We start from the raw sequence: 7,774 nt of genomic DNA on the forward strand, positions 1-7,774 counted from the left end.
TCTTCATAATATGCATGGCTCAGATCTCTAATATGTGTGTTAGGTTTCCAAGCGTACCGTGATTCACCTCTTCTTGTAACCTCGCGCGTATCCATTCAATATTTGTCGTTTGCTTATTCATGGAAGCGGACTAGATGAGATCCCGGCCCCACACAAGACGATGCGGTCCTCACCGTGCGGCCTACTCTGATGTGTGTATTATGTATCCACCCCGTCCATCCGTTTTTCCATATCATTTTAGGGTATTATTATAAATTAATAAGATCCAAATCAAAGGTAGACCATACTCTAGGAAACAGTGGTGAATGAACATCCTACCATTAAAACTTCTTATGGTCAACCTGATAATTAAATCTGCTTCATTTTTTAGATAATGCCTTAAAATGATATAGAAAAATGGATGGACGGGGTGGATACAGAGTATACATATCAAGGTGAGCCCATAGTAAGGGCCGCACTGTCTTGGGTGAGACTGGGGTCTCACCAAATCCGCTCATATTTTATTTCAGTCCGTATCGTATTTATTGACTTCTGGGACGTGGACAGGGTGTTCAGAGTCGATACGCAGGATTAGTGGGTGTACTTGGTCGCGTGAGATGGAAAGAGGCTTCGCATAAAAAGTGCAACTCAGTGAAGTTTTCATAATATCCTTTCCATTCATCAGGTAGCTAGTACTTGTTTCAGTTGCAAAATCCAACATGAGATTCCGTATTTATCATATGAGTCAAAAATTATACAATAAAAGTGGACAGTTAAAAAGAATTAAATTTATTAGTCAAATCATCAGTGAGGCCCACTGGATAATTCAACTGATAATATATCTTGAAAAATAATGAAATAATGGGCTCTAAAATATTAATGGATCAGATCGTGTATACGTTTGCTGAGACATGACACGGTGTATATCGCGCGAGCGAGCACACAGAACACTCCCGTCTTCTTATTACATTGTAGCACCATTGATTTGGCGTCCGGAATCAACGAGACTTGGCGTCGAAGGAAGCGGATTGCGTGTGGCACGATGTGGACAAAGCTCCGTGGGGCCCACTTTGATGTATTTGTTTTATCCACGCCGTCCATCCATTTTTTTGCAGCTCATTTTAGTTCATGAGCCCAAAAAAGATGCAGATTCAAAGAAAAAGTGGACCACACCAAAGGAAAAGTGGGCATTGAATGGGCACCATTAAAAACTTCTTTGGGGCACAGAAGTTTTGGATCATCCAGCTGTGTGACATCATGAAGAGGTTGGATGGCAAATAAAACATCACGGTTAGCCGTTGGAAGTTTTCAACGGTGGGCGTTCAATCCCACTCTTTTATGTAGTGCGGTCCACTTGAGCGTTGTGAGCTTGGGCCGCGTGGGCGACAGCGATATCCCTTCCGGCGGCGGGGTGCCACAGCAATCAGCTTCCGGTGTTAAATTACCACCATTTTTAAGTCGTAAGTATCTTATCACCTACGCACATGCGTACATGCGTATTAATCCAGGCCCTTCAAATCATGGGGCCACTGTGGAGGTGGCAAAGACCGGAATCACATGGATCAAACAATCCTAACCACACAATTTTCTGGTTACCAAGTGGATGGCTGAAATTTCATCACGATTAACAAACAAAGTTAGGTCCAAGTGATTAATGGGTATTTGGCTAGGGGTGCCCCACGTAAACTTGGACCCTGATTTGGGGTCGGGAATTTCCTGTATGTGAGCCAGCGTAGCCTTTTGTAGGATCCTCCATGATGTCTGGGGGACATCTATTCTGTCCATGGGACGGTGCATGGCGAGCTCATTTGTAGGAGGTGAACCCAAGCATGAGGCAGATTGAATTCAAGAGGACTGCACTGTGAGAAACAGTTAGGATTAAACGCCCACGATTCAAGCTCTCTTGGCCTCCACAAACTTTTGGATTAGGCTAGTATGTGTGTTTATCATTCGTTCCTCCCTTATGAAGAGGGGAAGCTGAATGCTTGGAGCTAGAGCCCATCACAAACCAAGCTAGCTCGGTTAGTTCACTCGACTCTACTTAGTTAAGCTTGATTCGGCTCAACTCAAAAACTAGGTTTAAGTTGAGTTGAGCTGATGTTTTTTAGCTTGAAAAAAAAAAAGATAAAAAAATCAAACTAAGCTCAAGCTAGCCTGAGTCTGACTCCACTCGAGACGAAGTTAGCCAGGGCCCGATTCGGTTTGGCTCAACTCAAGTTGGAATTGATTTATAGCTTAATTTTATATATTATATTTATATTATATATAAGATAAAATCTATTTTTTAAAAACTTAAGCATCCTTTATGACTTTTATTTTAGCTTGTTTTACAAAATAGCTCTAGGCCGGAAAGCTCTACTCGAACTTGGCTCGAGCTTGCCTAAGTTGCTGATCAACCCAAGCCAAGTTGAGCTAAGCAGAACTTGAGTTAAGGCAGGTTATTGGCCGAACCAAGCCAAGTTGTGTCAAGCTCGACTCAGTTCAACTTGTGTCTAGCTCTACTTGGAGCACCCCATGGGATATCACTATAGCACGTCGCCAGATCCCAATGAGACTTACTGTGCTATATGTGTTTTATCCACGCTGTTCATCCATTTTTCTAGCTCATTTTGGCTATGAGCTGAAAATTGATGCAGATCCAAAACTCAAGTGAAAGCCCACTCTTAAAAATTTCTTTGGGGGCAAAAGAAGTTTTGGATAGAAAATATATTTGTGCTTTCCTTTCGTCCAGGATCATGTGGCCTTATGAAAAGGTTAGATGACAAATAAAACATCCCAGGAAGCGTTCAATAGTAGACATTCAATGCCCATTGTTTTCCATGGTGTAGTTCACTTGAGCTTTAGATCTACATCAGTTTTGGCCTCATCCTCTATGATGAGTTGGTAAAATAGGACCACAGGGATGAAACACATACATCATGGTGAGTCGCACAAAGCTTAGGCCAAGTGTATATCCATGTAATGGGTGCCACAGCCAATGGCAGGCATTTGCATTGTCTTTACATCCTATGTGTGGTCCACTTGAGTTTTGGATGTGATTATTTTTGGCACATGTTATAACATGAGTTGAAAAATCTGCTGGACAAACTGAATGTCATATAAATATAATGGGGCCCCACTAAAATTTTGGTCACATGCGATTCATGTAACATGAGTTGGAAGAAATGGGCAGCCCTGGTTGGAAGGATCTGACTTGCAGTACATGTACACCATACGATGAGATGGGCACAGCTTCGGTGGATCTCCAAATCCACCTTGGTGGGTGGATCCCTAACTGTGGGGGCCACCATGATGTATGTGCATTACATTCACACTATCCATTCGTTTTGACAGCTCATCTTAGGGTATCATCCTAAAAATGAAGCAGATCCAAATCTCAGGCAAACGACACCCTTGGAACAATTGTGATTGAATACCCACTAGCATTAAACTTCTTAGAAACTACTGGAATGTTTATTTGCCATCCAATCTGTGATAAGATCACAGGGAACTCGATGGAGGGACCACACAAATATCAGCTTAATCCAAAACTTTTATTTTCCAGGTGATATTTTAATGGCCAATCACCCTATTTCTTGTGGTGTGGTTTATCTGAGATTTGGATCAGCTTCATTTTTTAAATCATGCTCTAAAATGAATTGTTGAAATGGATGGATGACATGAATATAAGGAACATACACCAAAGTCAGCCCCACAGTCAAGGATCCTGGAGCCGAGCCCATGTGCCATGGATGAGACACCCAGCTCAACCATAGACGTGAAATCTCCTTGATAGCTTTCTCACCCAAAGTGTGTGGGGGAGACAAGTAAATCAAGTGGCCCCACTAACTAGTTTCCCTAGGTTATTGGACACCCTTTTGCAGGAACTTCCTGTGCCAGGGAACTGGATGGGGCCCACCATAATGTTTGTGAGAAATCTACCATCATCTATCCATTTTGTTGGATCATCTTGGAACATGAACACAAAAATGAGCCTATCTAAAACTCAAATAACGTGTGAAGGAGATGGTAAGGATTGAACGTTTACTATTGAAACATTCACAAGGTTATAGAAGTTTGGGTCCAGCTAATATTTTTGTATTTTCGATTCATTTGAGCAACAATGAACTTATGAACAGTGTGAATGACATATAAACATTATGGTGAACCCAGGGAGGTTTCAACGATAGGCTTTTCCCTACTCACAAACATCATCGTCGGCCCACCCAGCTTCCCTTGGCCTGGAAGCTCTGTAAAAGGCTTTAGCAGGCAATCCACATCCATCCATATTCTCTTCACGTGGCCACATCAGCACGTTCAATGAAAAAGACAAATCAAATAAGGGCGTTCAATAAAGACCGCTCGACCTATGAACAGTCAGCCATATTTTATGTGGGTTGATGTATCTGTTTTAATAGCTTGATTGAGACATCTTGTATAATAATATCTGAAACATATTTTAAAGGAGTCGCTTGACATTATAGAAGACTATCCATTGATATGATGCAGAAAATTGAGAAATTATACACGTGGCTTATTGTTAGTGGTGGAAATGAGCTGGGATCATACTAGGTTGGGTCAACCAAACTTAACCCATTTATTAAATGAAAGTTCTTCTTCATACCTGACCCACCACCCATTACTGTCTTACATGACTTAATCCCACTTAAAAATTTATTAAGTCTAACTTAATTCACCTAACCCAACCCGAGACAACCGAACTCAAGTTTAAAAATGAAACACGACACTAAAGCTAGGCACAACCTAGACCAGACAGTGGATATGAACATATGAAAAAAATTCATTCGTACTCCTTTTTTATTTTGTTTCGGGTTTTGGGTCAATTTGCTTTAGTCGTCTGCCCAAGCAAGTGATAACTAGAGCTGGGCAGAATTCGACCCGATCCAAACCGAACCGAAGGCGTAGATCAGTACAGTTCAAGTAAGACCACTCAAATCCAATCGTACATCAGATAAAGTTTGGATCGTGGTCAATCCGGACCGATCCGATCCGAAATCCAATCTGAATGGATCCAATCCGATTTGGTCGGGTACTATATAAGTAATACTTTTTATTTTCATTTTTTTACTACCCGCCTCACCCGAACGAAACCCTAATTCCTCTCTTCTCTTTCTCCGCACCCACTCATCTCTCCTCCTTTCTCTCCCTTTTTCTCTCCCCTCTTTCTTTCTCTCCTCCTTTCTCTCCTTCTTTATCTCCTTCTTTCCCACCTCTCCTTCTTTCTCTCCTCATTTCTCTCCCTCTCTCTCTTGATCTTGATTCAACCCGACTAGACAAACTCAACTCGATCCAACTTAGTTCGGTTTCCCTGACCGAATCGGACTCTGTTCGGGTCAAGCCAGCAAGGATTTAGATCGGATCGAGTCAACCCTACTGGACTCGGTCCCAGATCAAATCGAGTTCGGGTTAGGTTCTTGGAAAAATCGGATCGAGTCGAGTTGGACCCAATCCGATCCGACTCGACTCGATGCCCACCTCTAGTGATAACCTATATGGGCGAGTCTAGTCGGGTCGTGTCAATTTAACCCAAGCCCATCCCATTTACTTAGACGGGTCACAATTCTGCATGAGCTCAACCAACTACCCATTGACCCAAAACCACCTCAAAGTCAAGTTAGGCCAATTGACCCATGGGTCGAACAATTTTGCCCATACAATTAGTTTAAAGCATAGTTTTAAAACTTGTTGATTTGTCTCAAAACTTGATCAGGCCAACTCGATTTGGTGAGATTTCAAGCCATCTTTATGAAAATTGTTACTGGGTCCGACTTGCCTTGGGCTCGAAGAGATTCATTGAGTTGACTCGGTCAACTCGACACAAAATGATGCAGATCAATAGCCTTAACCATTGCAGTATCAATGATGTTGGTGCTTTAGGTTAGGGATTATATTACATATACAAGATATAATTATTTTAAACATTTATCCACAATCGTAAAATTTTAATTTATGATTAATTAAGTATGGAGTTAAGTTAAATCAAGTCTTCGAGTCAGCCCGATCCAGCTTAACATCGAGCCGAGTCAAGCCTTTGGATTTTGGAACTATGATTTTAAGAGAGCTTTGAGATTTAGAAAGACATTAGAAGGAATTTCCAACATAGGTGGAGGTATTTAGGAAATTTAAAATTTTTCTTTCTTTTCCACAAGCTACTAAGTTTTACTAGCTCTCATCAATGAATGGCGGCATCTTTAACATTTTTTTTATGTGAGTAATTGATGTAGAGCAGGTCACGGATAATTTCATGGCCAAGATGGACCAGAAAAGGCCTGATTGAAGACAGAGATGATCTGAACCGTCAGAACTTAAAACAGACGTATCTCGCAAACCAGGATGAGTTATCGAACGTAAAATATATGATTTTGAGGTAGGACAAGCTACTTTAGCCACCTAACCTTACCGCATCGGGTTGCACAAGCCGGATTTGTGAAATACCATTAGATCGACGATCATTTCCCTATTTTAATTCCATTTTTACTATAAATAGTAAGTATTAGTTTGATTATAACTCTTCATCCGTTGGGCTTTAGGATTTGCGCCCAACATGAAAAGTGCTTAGAATAATTAGAGGAACAGTGTAGTGAAGCCAAATAGGACATTTACTATTTTTGGTCAAAAACCTTGCACACTAGTAGACATCACGATTGTTTATAAATAATAAGTTTACTAGTTATAGTAAGTTATGGATTCTAGGAATTTTAGTTGTAGTTTGATTCTAAAATTTCTTTCATTGCTTAGTATCCCTATTTAAATGATTGTGAACTCATTTATTTCATTCATCAATCAATTGCAAATTTTATAGAATTTATTCTCTATTTTCTTGTTCTGGTAGCTCAGCCGATATCCTCTTCACATCCGCCTTCAATAAAATGGGAATCGGGAGATCCAAACTACGGCATGTCCGTACTCCCTTGCTTGGGTGTTTAAGGAATAAAATCACCTCCGAAGGAAGTATACTACTGCTTGTGACTGCAGGAGAGGGTCACAACTAGACCACCATGATGGTCGACTTCCTCATAGTCAATTGTCCCTCTATCAACAACATAATATTGGGACGACCATCCCTCAACGTCATGAGAGCAGTGGTGTCAACCTATCATCTTACCATGAAGTTCCTGACTGAGCACGGTATCGGTCAAGTTAGAGGTGATTAGCACAAGGCCCGACAGTGTTATTCGACGACACTCATGGAAAAATCTGTCGAAAAAGGGTCTCATGTAGAAGACTTAGTGGTCATACCTCTCTACGAGGCCGAACCAACTCGAACGATTTAGGTTGGCTCGTTATTAGCCCCAGAGTAGCAAGATGGGATCATAAGTCTACTAAAGCGCCACACCGACGTCTTCACATGGTCCCACCAGGACTTGCCCGGCATCAACCCAAAGGTAATGGTCCATAAACTAAACATCGATCCCAACCACCGACTAGTGAGGAAAAAAGACGAGCGTTCGAACCAGAGCGATACACAATCATTGGTGAGGAGGTCGACAAGCTCCTCGGGCTGAGTTCATTGAGGAGATTTACTATTCTGACTGGATAGCGAATGTCGTGCTGGTGAAGAAATCGAATTGAAAGTGGCGAGTAAGTGTCGATTATACAAACTTAAATACAAGCATACCCGAAAGACATTTTTCCCTTCCTGAGGATCGACCAGCTGGTCGATAACACGGCCAGGCATGAGCTCCTCAGCTTCAGGGACACCTACTCGAGTTATAATGAGATTGCCATGCACGTATATGACAAGCAGAAAATGACCTTCATCACTGACGAAGGGCCCAACTGCTACAAGGCCATG

This window comes from Magnolia sinica, chromosome 15 (assembly GCF_029962835.1).
Source record: "Magnolia sinica isolate HGM2019 chromosome 15, MsV1, whole genome shotgun sequence".
In the NCBI taxonomy this organism is placed as follows: Eukaryota; Viridiplantae; Streptophyta; class Magnoliopsida; order Magnoliales; family Magnoliaceae; genus Magnolia; species Magnolia sinica.